This window comes from Prionailurus viverrinus, chromosome C1 (genome assembly GCF_022837055.1).
Source record: "Prionailurus viverrinus isolate Anna chromosome C1, UM_Priviv_1.0, whole genome shotgun sequence".
NCBI classification, from domain to species: domain Eukaryota; kingdom Metazoa; phylum Chordata; class Mammalia; order Carnivora; family Felidae; genus Prionailurus; species Prionailurus viverrinus.
Genome location: NC_062568.1, coordinates 153,664,391 through 153,678,425, shown reverse-complemented (window position 1 = coordinate 153,678,425; position 14,035 = coordinate 153,664,391).

Sequence of the window (14,035 nt, the reverse complement as noted above, 5' to 3'; positions counted from 1 at the left end):
TCTTATACCTGAGGTCACAATTTATAGGAGAAACCTTAAGATTTGATCTTTGCCCCAGGCTTTAATTAACTGATTTATTTATTTTGGAGCATCTGTTGTAGGCTGGAGAAACTATAATGATATATTGCTTGTTCTTCCAATTTGGTATATCTTTGGTTGAAAATATTTTCTTAAATTTGCTATGAAAACAAAGCAGTCCCTTTTTTAGTTCAACACTCCTATCTATCTAGTTTATCTATTTAGTTATCTACTTATAACTAAATAAAACCAGTTGACAGCTTCCCTATTTGATCTGGAAATCTATTAGCAAAAGTGTTAGAATCATTAGGTATAGTTTTATATTCTTTGATGATTCATTTAATATACCAACTTGGCTAGACTATGGTGCCAGTTGGTTGGTCAAACTGTAAAAGCATTCTTTAGACATGATTAAGATTTAAATCTGTAGTCTTTGAGTAAAGCAGATTACCTCTCATAGTGTGAGTAGACCTCATTCAATCAAGTAAAGGCCTTAAAATGAAAGACTGAGATTTTCTGAAGAAGTGATTCTACATCAAGATTGAAACATAGAAACCTTGCCTGGGATTTCTGCCTGCTAGGCTACCTTACAGATTTCAGACTGTAACATTAATACAAGTTTTTACCTGAATCTTCAGCCTACTGGCCTACCCTAAACTTTTCATATTTGCCAGGCTTCACATTCTATAATCATAGTCATATGAGCTAATTCCTTGAAATAATTCCTTAAAATAAAGGGTAGAGGAAGCTACCAATTGTTATAAGCCCTAGGCTTAGAAGCCCCAGGATATCATATCTGCCACATTCTATTAGATAAATAGTCACAAGGTAAGAAAAGATTCAAGGAGAGAAGCCACCTCTCTATTTGCACAGATGTAGAGAGGGAATTAATGGTGACCATTGACTTACGAAAGGAATTCATGAATTCATCAAAGGAATTGATGAATACTATCTACCACAAGGATAACATAATAAAAAGTGAAATACTAATGTTATTCTGTATATGTGAGAAAGAGATTGCCTGCTATCTCCACGATTATCCAAGAGTTTATAGTTTAGAAATAATGTAATCAAAATGGGAGATAAAGTAAATGTACAAATTTTATTTTCCAAAGATAGTGGCAACAATATCTGCCACTCTACATAATTTTCTTACAATATAACCTTGATATTCCTTCTATTGAACTATAGGGGTTATAAAATCTCCCCTTGAATCTGTGAAACACTTTATGACTGCCTCAACAGCCAGTAAATATTGTGCACTTTCAAGGCAAAATTAAAAAGAAATATTATGCACTACTGCTTTATTTTCTTGCTACCCTCATGGTTTTAAGCCAGCCACCATTCTGTGAGGAAGCCCCAGCAGTCACATAGAAATTTTCTGTTTGACAGTCACAGCCAACACTGCAGTCAACAGCCAGCACCAACTGATATGTGAATGAATGAGTCAGAGAAGTCTAGCGCTCAGCTGATTCAGCCCCAGCCTTTGAATATTCCCACCCTAGGCCCAGACATGGTGAAGGAGAGAAAAGTCACCTGTGCTATGCCCATTCCCACTTCAACACTTACAAAAATCTGTGAAAATAATAAAATGATTGTTATTTTAAGCTTTACATTTTTAGTTGACATGTATTTTCATGCAGCAATAGATGACTGAAACAATAATCCTTAGAAATGAAAAATAAAATTTGCATGTTCTACAATTGTCTTAACGGTAGGTAACTTTTATTGAAATGTAGTAAACACTTTGTATGTGTTATATAGTTTGGTCAGTATAGTAACTATACTTGTAGGTACTATTGTGATTCTCATCTGACAGGGGAGGTAACTGAAGCACAGTATGTTTAAGTAAATTCTACAAAATCATGATTTGACAGAGCTAGAATTTGAATCCAGGTGTTTAATTCCAGAGCAGAGATACTTATCTCATTTCCCTCACCAGAAAACCTAAGACAAAGGGAAGGGAAGGTTCCAGAATGAGGGATGAGTGAGAATAAGGACTGACCTGGAAAATAAATAGAATTCAGCACAGTAGAATTAAATGAATTAAGTTAAATTAAGAAACAACACAATGAATTTTAGTGAAAACAGTGATGAAATCTTAACTAGGACCCCAGTGAATTTCATTATGGTAGAGAAGCTATGCCAAGCATCCATGAGGTTATACCCTGAGGCTTTTTTTTTCTGATTAAATCTAAGTCATTGTAAAGAAATACGACTTTAGGTCTCTTCTCCAAAGATAACTAGAAAAGAAAGGCAGTGCTTTCAATTATCTTATTCTCTTAGTATTTATTTTATTTCCTTCCTATGCTTGGTGGATACACAGCAATAAGTATTATGTATTTCAAGGGTGATTTTGAGAGGGCTAACTCTCCATTCAATATATAATTGTGTATATGTGTGTGGGGTGGGTTGGGCAGGTGTGGGTATCTGTGCACACATATCTTAATCCTAAAGAAACATCAAAAGTCTAAATGATTGGCTCCCAGTAATGAAGAAGAATAATTCCTAGGCTTTTGGCTTACATAAGTGGGTACATTGACTATCAATCATTGTGTTCAGTTTTGACCATATGAGTTTAGGGTGCTTTTGTGTTATCATAATAGAGCTATTTGATAATAAGTGAAAATGTAGATCTGTAACAGAAATCATGGTTGGATCAATTTACAGATGATATTTAAGCTATAAATACAACTCATTTTAATGTATTTATTCATGATCTAAAGTATAAATAAAAATGTATACATGATACATTCTATAAATCTACAGAAGCTTGCTTTAATGAAATACTGAATGTATTTTTATTAAAGCGAATGTGCTTACTCTAACTAATATAGAGAGGAATTCACTTTTACACAAATAAAATATCATTCTAACATGATGCAAATGTGCAATCATATATTCAAGGTTCAGTAAAGAAAATATAATCCCTTATAGACATTTCAAACAGGATAATTTGTGATCAGAAAAATAGGTGCTTATAAAATAATAGTCAGAAGTCAAACAAGGGTGCCATAAGTTGTCATTTTTTCCCACTCAACACTAGCTTTCAGGACACTAGGAAGTTACTTTTGCCACATAATTACTGTCACTGCCCAGATCAGGAACTGTAAGAAATCCCACCTACGCAGTTATCTGTAGCGCCGAGGCAAATAATTTACAAAGGAACTCCTAGTTGTTAAAAAAGTCTGTCGAAGCCCATGTGGATGCTTGTCACTGCTGGAGGAGCCTTGATGTTTTCTGCTTCCCTTTTACCTTTCAGATCTTGTATAAAGGGCTCTCATTGGAAAAAATGGCAATCACATCCCAATACCTAGAAGTGAAGCATGCTGGCAAACACAATAGTCTTTCAGAACTTGTGATAATGGAGAGCACATAGGAGAAAGTGTGATAAATTCCATTTTGAGCTCAGATAACCCCTTCAGCTACATTAAAAGAATCTCTTCCCTCAAGATTTTATTTTACACTGAGGCTGTGAATGAATATTTTTTATGTGCTTCCTAAATAATTTCTCTCTTTATAGTTGTGTCTATAACTAACTAGAGAGAGAAGGGGTAAAAGTAAAACGAGCTCATAACAATCATAATTAGACCAGTCTTGGCATGAGGTTAGAAACTTAGCAAAATGTATTGCAGAAGACAAAAGTTGAGAAGAGAATCTGGAAGTTTGATCCAACTACATAGAAGCCCACCACCTTGGGGGAAGGGGCAGTGTATAATGTAATGACTTACTCTGTGAACCAAGCAATGGTCAATGCTCATTGTATTCCAGTCTCTTAGTATATGGCATAGTGATGAAGAACAAATGGCCATTTCCCCATACCTGTTCAATATTCATCTCAAATGCCATCTTTTCAAGCCTACACTGACCTCATAAAGCTATTCAATCAGTGCTGAACACTAAAAGAAGACTGTACATATTTCTGAAATAGCATTTTCCTCATTTCTACTGTATTGGTCTGTACATATTTGTGTTTTTTTCTTCAGAGAAGAGCTCTTTCAGGGTAGATATGTCTTTTTTTCATTCTTTGGTGAGTGCAACTTAGAATACCAGGATCTAGAGTGTGGAACAATTAACTTATAGCAGAAAACTACAAGAGCTGGGCCAACCATCTTGGGTTGAGAAAAAAAGGGATAGAAAGAGAGAGAATAAGGGACTCAGTCTGTGTGTATGTGTGTGTGTGTGTGTGTGTGTATGTGAATGTGCAAAACAGGTAATTTACAGTTTCAAGCTTTGCACAAACTATCAGAGTTCCTTGCTAGAAAGGCATGCTACTTTATAGGAAATAAGATTAGATTCAAGATTAAAGAATCTTTACTAATTTAAGAAATGTGGAGTCACCTGGATGGCTCAGTCGGTTGAGCATCTAAATCTTGATTTAGGCTCGGGACATAATCTCACAGTTTGTGGGTTTGAGCCCTGCATTAGGCTTCAGACTGACAGTGTGAAGGCTGCTTGGGATTCTCTCTCCCTCTTTCTGCCTCTCCCCCACTCATGCTTTCTCTCTCTCAAAATAAATAAATAATCTTAAAGAAAGAAAGAAAGAAAGAAAGAAAGAAAAAGAAAGAAATGTGTAGTACTTTCTCTCCCAGCAATAACTATGGGCATTCCTTCCTCTATGATCTTTCATGACACATAATATTTAATTGCTTTTATTGCTTATATACTCCTATGTTTTATTATGTTTTAAACCCCATGAATAGGCTGCTTTTATTCATCATGGTCTCTTCAACACCTAACACAATACATACAGTATAGTAGTTTGTCCCTAAGAATGTCCATGTTGAGCTTTAGAAGAAGGGGTGAATTAATTAGGCATACTTTTAATCAGTTGTGAACTATTCATGTTTTAAACAGCCTCTTTGGGAAAAAATGTATAAATTGGCAACCCATAGGGTGTTAGAATGTCAATTTACACAACCATCTGTACAGGAAATGTGGCTGATATATTTTTTTATTATGGTATCATATCTTAGACTATGGCCACAAGCATTTGACAAACTGAATAGAAATTCTAATGGAAAATCCAAGCATCTTAATCACCTGTCTTAGGTATGCATATCAGAACATACCAAGAGAAGAGTGAGCCTTCAGTCTTTAACATATCGAATTGGACATGTGTAAGTCATGAGTGAGGCAACATAGGTTGAAGACTCAGAATGAAAATGATGTTTTATATCCCCAAAATTTGCTGGAAAAAACAATTAGAGAATAATTAAACACATAAGCACATACATGAACTCACACACAGTTGTGAAAAGTACTCTTTATTTTAAAAACTGTTACTGATAGGTTTGCAGGAGAGTATGAAAAGGGTGTGTTTTTCTCAGAAGCAATCAGGATAATACAACATTTAAGATAAGTAGGAGCTCAGTTTCAAATAAATTCAAATTTTTGAGCAAATCTCTCTTCTTGTACTTCAGGTGACCTTTACAATCGGCAAAACAGAGAATGAGTCTGTAAGCCATTTTGATTCAGTGATGTGAGAGCTCCAATTCCTACAAAAAGCATAATAAATGTGCTTTCTTATGCCATTAATGTAGCATTTACATATTTATGCTAATATCTGTTCCTCATAATCACATGAAAGATATGCAGAACTAACAGTGTTCTTTACAAATGCTGTTTCCAAAACTATTCTTTAATATATATAACACAAATACAATACTAATAATATATTGTTTATATACTAATACACTAATCTAAATATATTAATATATAATAATATTAATGTACAACATATAAATATATACATATATTTTATGTTATATACATATATCTCCCATTTTATTTTTTCTGCCATTGGCACAGTCTTAGTAATGTGATTTCCTGGATATTTGGAGAACCTAGATAGAGTACACCACAATTTCCCCATGGTTCTCTAACTTTGATAGGAATTTGAATATGATTTTCCTATCTGACCTGTTCTTCTATCTATCCCTCCTCTTTCTATTATTTGTTATTATCTGTCATTGTCTGTCTCTCTCTCTCTCTCAACTATTCTGCTTCAGATTAAAGAAACTTTTGAACATGGATATGAGAGACGATCCCAAATCTAAGATACAACTGTGGCCTTCTTCAAGAAATGTGTATTTGTGGGGCACCTAGGTGGCTCAGGTCATTAAGGGTCAGACTCTTGATTTTGGCTCAGGTCATGGTCTACAGTTGGTGAGGTAGAGCCCCATGTTGGCTCTGTGCTGACAGTGCCAAGTGTGCTTGGGATTCTCTCTCATGTGTCTCTCTGTCCCTCCTGCTTTCTCTCCCTCTCTCTCTCTCTCTCTCTCTCACAAAATAAATAAGTAAACTTTTTAAAAAATGTTTATTTGCAAAGACAAAATGACATCAAAAACAATAACAAGAAAAAATAATTAGTTCTGGCTTTTTTCCTTCACTACTACATATCATATTATCTAATATACTTCATGGGTGGGAAACTGGGAGAAGCTTCTTCATAAACAGGAAGTCAGTACGATGTGATTATAGGAAACAAAAAATGACCCTACTGTTATGATCTACAGATGAAATCCTACCTTTACATTTTCTTTTTAAAAAAGTGAACAAAAATTTTTAAACATTAAAAAAAGTGAACAAAAAGTATAAACACATTAATTCCAGCTATCTGTCACAATCTTGAATGATATAGTTCAGTCATATTCATAATTCTCAAGAGCTTCTTTTTACCTAAGGAAATTGTAATTTCCATTCTGAGCAATAATTAACTATGTAACATGAGATGCTTAATTTTCTGGCTTTGAATTATAATTTTAAAAATAAATTTTAAAATTCTACCAAGAAATTTTACCAGTTTTTCATTGAGAGCAGACATAGCATGCATGCCTTGGTTTTATGACATTAAAAACATCCACATGGATTATATGAGTTGAGGGAAAATCCTTATTAGATCTGATGGAAGAGTCTCTAAGCAGTACCACAGTATAAATCCCTCAGGAATGTATGGGAGTGTTTGGGGAAGACAAGAACAACATGACAGCCCAGGAAGTAATGGGCAATGAACAAAAAGTGATGTCAAAGATGTAGTCTTGAGCAATTTGAGCAATGTTAATAAGGCCTGCAAAGTCTTGGTAAGGATTTGGGATTTTTTTTTTCTTAGACAGAATGTGTGTGATCAGGGGACTGGAGGAGAGGTTGACACAGAGAGAGAGAGAGAGAGAGAGAGAGAGAGAGAGAATCCTAAGCAGTGTCCACATTCAGCACAGAGCCTGACAGGATCCCACGACTCTGAGATCATGACCTGGGTGGAAATTGAGAGCCCAGTGCTCAACCGACTGAGCTACACGTGCGCCCCAGGATTTGGAATTTTAAGGGTCATTAGAAGTCATGAGAAAGACGAAAGTGGTAGAATTTCATGATCAGATTAATTAAAGATTAATTTCAGACAAATGCCTTCAAAAACATTATTTCAAAATAAGATACACACACACACCTTAGTATGTTAAAATGCATTTTCTACTATTTTTATTCATTTCACGTTTGAACATCATGTAAAATGTGGAGAAAATAGGTTGGTATACAGTCTTCAAAGGCAAAGACAACAAAGTTAACATCCTTTGAGTTCCTGCTGATGTTTTAAAAGCTACAGCATCCCATTGATATTTAATCTTAGGGTAATATTTTAAGCCTCCCCCTAAATTGGGGTTTTATATATTTAGGTTAAGAGAATTAAAATTAGTTTTCTTTTGGTGTGTTCCTCCCTATAAAAAATATCTTCAACTTTTATAAAAATAATAACACTACTGTATATTCTTCAGGAGACAAAATCATAAAGATAAAAAGATTTGCCTGGGGTCTTACAGCTAGCTTGTGGAAAAATCATTATGTGAGCTCTCGTTCTCTTACCCCAGTGGCCAACAGTCTTATCATTACATCAGTGTTGCTCTTGAAATAGCATCATTGTGAGTTTCTGCACCATTCTGCCCATGGTAGACATGGACTCGGGAGATCCATTCAGTGGCTCTCCTTCTCTGTCTAGTGACCAGAAATTAGCACCCCCTTGCAGATTTGGGTACTTTTTATTTAACTTCTTTGGTTCAGTTTCTTAAGTGGAGACATATTTTTTTATTTTAGTTTTTTTTTTTTAATTAGCACAACATAATAATGATCAATTATAATTGTGATTTACAAAAAATAGCAAATTATAAACACAGAAATGCAGATTTATTCAAAACCATCGATTTTGCTATAACAGAGGGAGTTAGTACATGTTCTTTTATTTACAACAGCTATAGCACTGACATGCTTTTGCAGTCTTAGCATGCTTCCCCCTTCTTTTTTATTATTCTCTGGAATCCTCTTATGTTAATGAAAGACAGTTTATGAGCTCCTACTGCTGGTGTATGGTATTTAGTTCATAGCAGGGCTATGCAGTTTTCACTGAAAATAATTATTAGTTTCTACTTTTTCATTTGTGGCCTTTTCTTTCTTGTCCTATTATTCTTTGGCAGTTTTCTCTCCTTCATTTTCACATTCTATAACTTACATTATAAGCTATCCATGTTTTGATGTCATTTCTCTGTTTCTAAATCTATTGTATGGTGCTCAGTCTCCATGGGACTGCTTTCATTGTCCTTTTTTTTTTCCTTTCACCCTCTTTGTTTTCCTTTATATGTTGTCCTTTGTCCTTCCCTAACTGAATGTTTTGTAGATCTTGTCAATTATTTGGGGATACTTCTCTAACCTTCCATATCCTCAGATATTGTTTTCATAACTCCTTTTTAAAAATATTTTTTAGGGGCACCTGGGTGGCTCAATCGGTTAAGCGTCCGACTTCGGCTCAGGTCACGATCTCATGGTCCCTGAGTTTGAGCCCCGCGTCGGGCTCTGTGCTGACAGCTCAGAGCCTGGAGCCTGCTTCGGATTCTGTGTCTTCCTCTCTCTCTCTGCTCCTCCCCCGTTCATGCTCTGTCTCTCTCTGTCTCAAAAATAAATAAAAATTAAAAAAAAGATATTAAAAATATTTTTTAGTGTTTATTTTTGAAAGAGGGAGAGAGACAGACAGAGATAGAGCGTGGCTAGGGAGGGGCATAGAGAGACTGAGACACAGAATCCGAATCAAGCTCCAGTCCCTGAGCTGTCAACACAGAGCCTGACATGGGGCTCGAACTCATGTACTATGCGATCACAACCTGAGTCAAAGTTGGGTGCTTAACCGACTGAGCCACCCAGACATCCCTCATAACTTCTTTTTCATGAATTTTTACTCTGCCTCTGTACAGGGAGGGATTATTTCTCTTCTTTAGCAAATCTTATGTCTCTAGAAAGTAGAGCGATGCTAGGAAGACCATCATTTCCTAGACCATCTACCCTTGCCCTGTTCTTCCACAGCATGAAGTCTATGTTGAGATACTTTTCTGATTATTTCTTTACAATCATGACAATGTCAATGACCTACAGATTAAATAAAACAGTCTAAACCTGGGACTACAGGAGCAATGAAGTATTGGGAAAAGCTTGTTTTCTCACAGGCTGCTTTCAATTAAAGAAGTAAGGAATATAAATAATTTTCACAAAATATTTTTATTCAGAATATTTTTGGGCCTTGAAAATTAATTTAGGCAACTTTAACTTAAGGGAGAATACTGAAAAAGTTATCAAAATTGAAATTTTCCTTTTCATCTCTATTTGCAAATTTTCTTTTCAAGTGGAAAAGATGAGCCTGATACCTGAAGTTCAGCTCATTTTATGTATCATTGAGGTCTGTATATTCCATTTACATAACACAAAAAATTTAGTTTTAAACTCAAAGCAGAGTGAAAGTCAATTGTAAGAGAATTGTTGCTGGACAATGATAATTAGGCTAAATGTCTCACAGAAACTTCCGTAACATATCTCAGTGTCTTCTACTACCTTCTCAGTTGGATTAATAAATTGTTGATACCTAAATGATGGAAGAGACATTATTTTGCATAAGAACCACAGAGGGTTACCCAAGGCAGTCCCCAGCTCTTAACTCTTACTCACCACGGGATTCCATAATCTACCCTGGGATAGAGTGGAAAAGTCCATGTACTTTTTACAAAAAGCCTGAGGCTAGGCCCTTTATATGCCGCTTATAATTAATGTCACTATGAGAAAAATAAAACATTAGTCTAGCCTCAATTTCTCATCTGCAGTATAAAGATAATAACTCTTACCTCCTTTGATTATTGCAAGAAGGGATCAATTGATCGAATTGCTAAAGTATTCATCAAACTAGATAGTTTTCCTTTTTGGTTGTTTTCCTCTTTTTCACTCTCTTTCTTCCCTCCTTTTTATTCCTCATTGCCCTTTTCTCATAGTTCTTCATTTCTTCCCTCAGTTTTTTGAAGAGTAACTAGATTATTAAATTAGCAGCATCCTTTGCTGCAAAGGTCATCGATACCCACACCAAGTAGAAGGTTATTGCAGCATCCTGAATATTATGCCTGAGTTCTTCATGCCTTCAAGGAGTGAAATAAGAGTTTATATCAAATGACTTTTCATCTACCTTTATATTTTTTATGGTTTGTGTAGGTTCCCTTCTTGGAACAATATATGACATTCCTATATATTTAACATCTCACATACCCTCTGGTAGAAAGAGTTTATGGAATACAACTCTCCAGCCCTGGAAAAATATATATAATAGTACAGGCGGTAGGAGACAATATTAATGAAAGCAAACATAATGTCTCTTAAAAGAAAGTCCTCTGCCAACTCTGCCCAGTTCAACTCATTATGGTCAGAGATGCCCGCCATGGCACTTGCCATAATAGCATATTACAAAGCAATCATTTAAAAAAGTTGTGTACCCCTAAAACAGAAGTCGCATTGATCATGATAAATCAGAGTTATGTGCCTAGTGGAAAACTTAATTAGTTTTTAAATGAGAAGTGAGAAGCGGTTTTTTTTTCTTTTTTTTAATTTTGGAACACTATTTCAGCTTTTTACATAGGAGACAGCAGGAAGAGACCTTGAGGACAAGGAGGAAACAATGTGATGTGACAGTAGTGTATTGTCAGAGATAACTATGCCTTCTCTGAACTACCAAATTCCATGAATTGATTTCAAATGTGAATGCTAAGAACATATTACAAGTTTTGAGGATCTTCTAAAACATCTGAGAAACCAGTCTAGAGAGACTGTCTCTCCAGAGTGGAAAGTAGTTTAACAATTTGAACAAGTAAAAATTCCCTGAGATCAAGACTGAGGAAATCTCATCATTGAAATTTAATTGTTCTTTACATCTACACTGTTTATTATATTACAAAAAGTACATTGATTAAAAACCATCAGAAATATATAGCTAAATATATTTCTTACTGTTATTTTATACTATTTTTTTATTTGCTGGTGACATTACTGACTGAGCAGTTTCCCTTGGCTGAGTAATGAACAAAAATTTATAAAATATCTTTCCTATCACACAATGCCCAAGAAATTGCCTTGAAATGTGTTTAAAAATTTATTTTAATCCCCTTAATTCCCTATGTCATATTATGTACAAAGAGTTCATAAAATCAGTTCTTGCCAATTCAGTGACATTTGTCTCTGTGTCACATGTTCCTCATCCATAATTCTTTTTGACAAAGTAATAGACCTTTATTTTTTTATTATTCTTTTAAACATAATTTATTGTCAAGTTAGCTAACATACGGTGTACACAGTGTGCTCTTGGCTTCGGGAGTAGATTCCCATGATGATCACTTCCTCACAATACCCAGTACTCATCCCAACAAGTGACCTCCTCAATGCCAATCACCCATTTTTCCCTCTACCCCTCCCCTCCCATCAACCCTCAGTTTGTTCTCTAAGAGTCTCTTATGGTTTGCCTCCCTCTCTGTTTGAAACTGTTTTTTTCCTGTTCCCTTCCCTCATGGTCCTCTGCTAAAGTTTCTCAAATTCCACATATGAGTAAAAACATATGATATCTGTCTTTCTCTGACTGACTTATTTTACTTAGCATAATACTCTCCAGTTCCATCCTCATTATTGCAAATGGCAAGATTTCATTCTTTTTCATTGCTGAGTAGTATTCCATTGTATATATAAACCATATGTTCTTTATCCTTCATCAGTTGATGGACATTTGGGCTCTTTCTATAACTTGGAAATTGTTGATAGCAATTGTTAGAGCTGCTATAAACATTGGGGGTACATGTGTCCTTCTGAATCATGACTCTTGTATCCTTTGGATAAATTCCCACTAATGTTATTGCTGGCTCATAGGGTAATTGTATTTTTAATTTTTTGCACCAGAGTGGCTAAAATTAACAACTCAGGAAACAACAGATATTGGTGAGAATGTGGAGAAACAGGAACCCTCTTGCACTGTTGGTGGGGATGCAGACTGGTACAGCCACTCTGGAAAACAGTGTGGAGGTTCCTCAAAAATTAAAAATACAGTTACCCTCATCCATCATTCCTGATACACTTAGATTTATCTTTAGACATTGTACTCATCTCTTCGTCATATTTAATGATGCACAAAAAATTGTTCAGTAAAACTCATCATAGTTACCATTTATCTGTGTCCAACTTTCATGGGTATCTATTAAAAAATACATGTTTTAAGTCTCTCTCTACCAATTATCCTCATTCTTTTACTCTCATCTTCTTTACTTTGTGCATTCCTTCTGTCCTTAGCCCTTGCCTTTGAAATCTTCATTTGAAAGTATGTCCATGAGATACCCTTTAATCACTGACATCCATTTACTGTATGCTTGATCTTTGTCATAGTAGACAATCTGCAGGTACTATTCATGACATATTATTTATATTAATCTTAAGGTGCAGTCTTTTGAAAGGATAAGTTATCTGTAATCAACTTCATACTGACAAAGTTAGCTTTAATGAAGTTCTGTGTGTCACTGCAAAACAACATACTGAGTACCCGCCAGGGTAGCAGTCTTTCCCTTCCATAAGACCATAGTAAACCCAGAGAAATTGGGCACCCAAAAAATCAGTCTCAGAGAAGAGAAGGAAAAGCCCAGGAAAAGTGTTTTTTGTTTGTTTTTGTTTTTGCTATGCTACTTTCAAGAAAAGTTTTAAACAATACTACCTAGAAAAAAAATCTTTGGAAAAATGAGGCTGTACATAATACCTATATTTACATGCAAAGTGTCTTAAGGACTTGAGACAAGTGTTCAGATAACTCAGGCCCAACAATTTTACTAGAAACTCAATAACGAGATACAAGAGATACAATTATATGTGAATGTGTGTTTTTAACCTTGTTTTTCTTATCTGAATATTCCTTTCACATCTATATTTCACATTATAGAGGTAGGCAAAACCCTAACATGAAAGAGCCATTTTACACCATTTTCATGTAAACTGGGTGAACATGCATAGAGCTCAAATTTGGCTTATGGATCATTGTTCTTGCCCCATAAAGGGAAAGTTGCTTCGTAGCTTTTGATTTTCTGCTTCTAAGTTCTCAGTTAATATTTTGCTTCTTCAAGGAGAGAATTTTTAACCACAAATAAGGGTCTTGAATTAATTTTGTATGTTTTAAAGTACTCACCACTTTTCCTGGATTTAATTATAATTATGTCAATTTGTTATATTTACTCTATAATTACAATAACTGCTCTGCATTTATTTTTAGTACAGTTCAGAGAGGAGTTGAACAGGTTGTGTATACTGTATGTTAATGACACTTTGAGAGCACATGGAATCAGTGTGTATTTACTTAGTGGAATTACACATTAAGAGATCTCTCAGGTATAGAAACAAAGGAAAGAAATATGTTCCTAAGTTTGAATTAGGGAATCAGTATGAATATTGCATGGCATGAGACAAAATTTGATTTACAGCATAGGTGCTGCCTGTCCTGTTCTAACAATCTTTTTCTGAGCACAATGTGCTCTCCCTTACTCTTATTGTGACACAAATAGTCTGGTTACGTAACACTTAAAAACCAGTAGTGTCTTGAATAATGTAGGTCTTGAAAGTATTTTGCTTCTTGGAAACAGAAGAATGGGTAAAGTGACCTTACACGATGGTCAGTTATGGCATTAAGAACTAAAAAAAGATACTG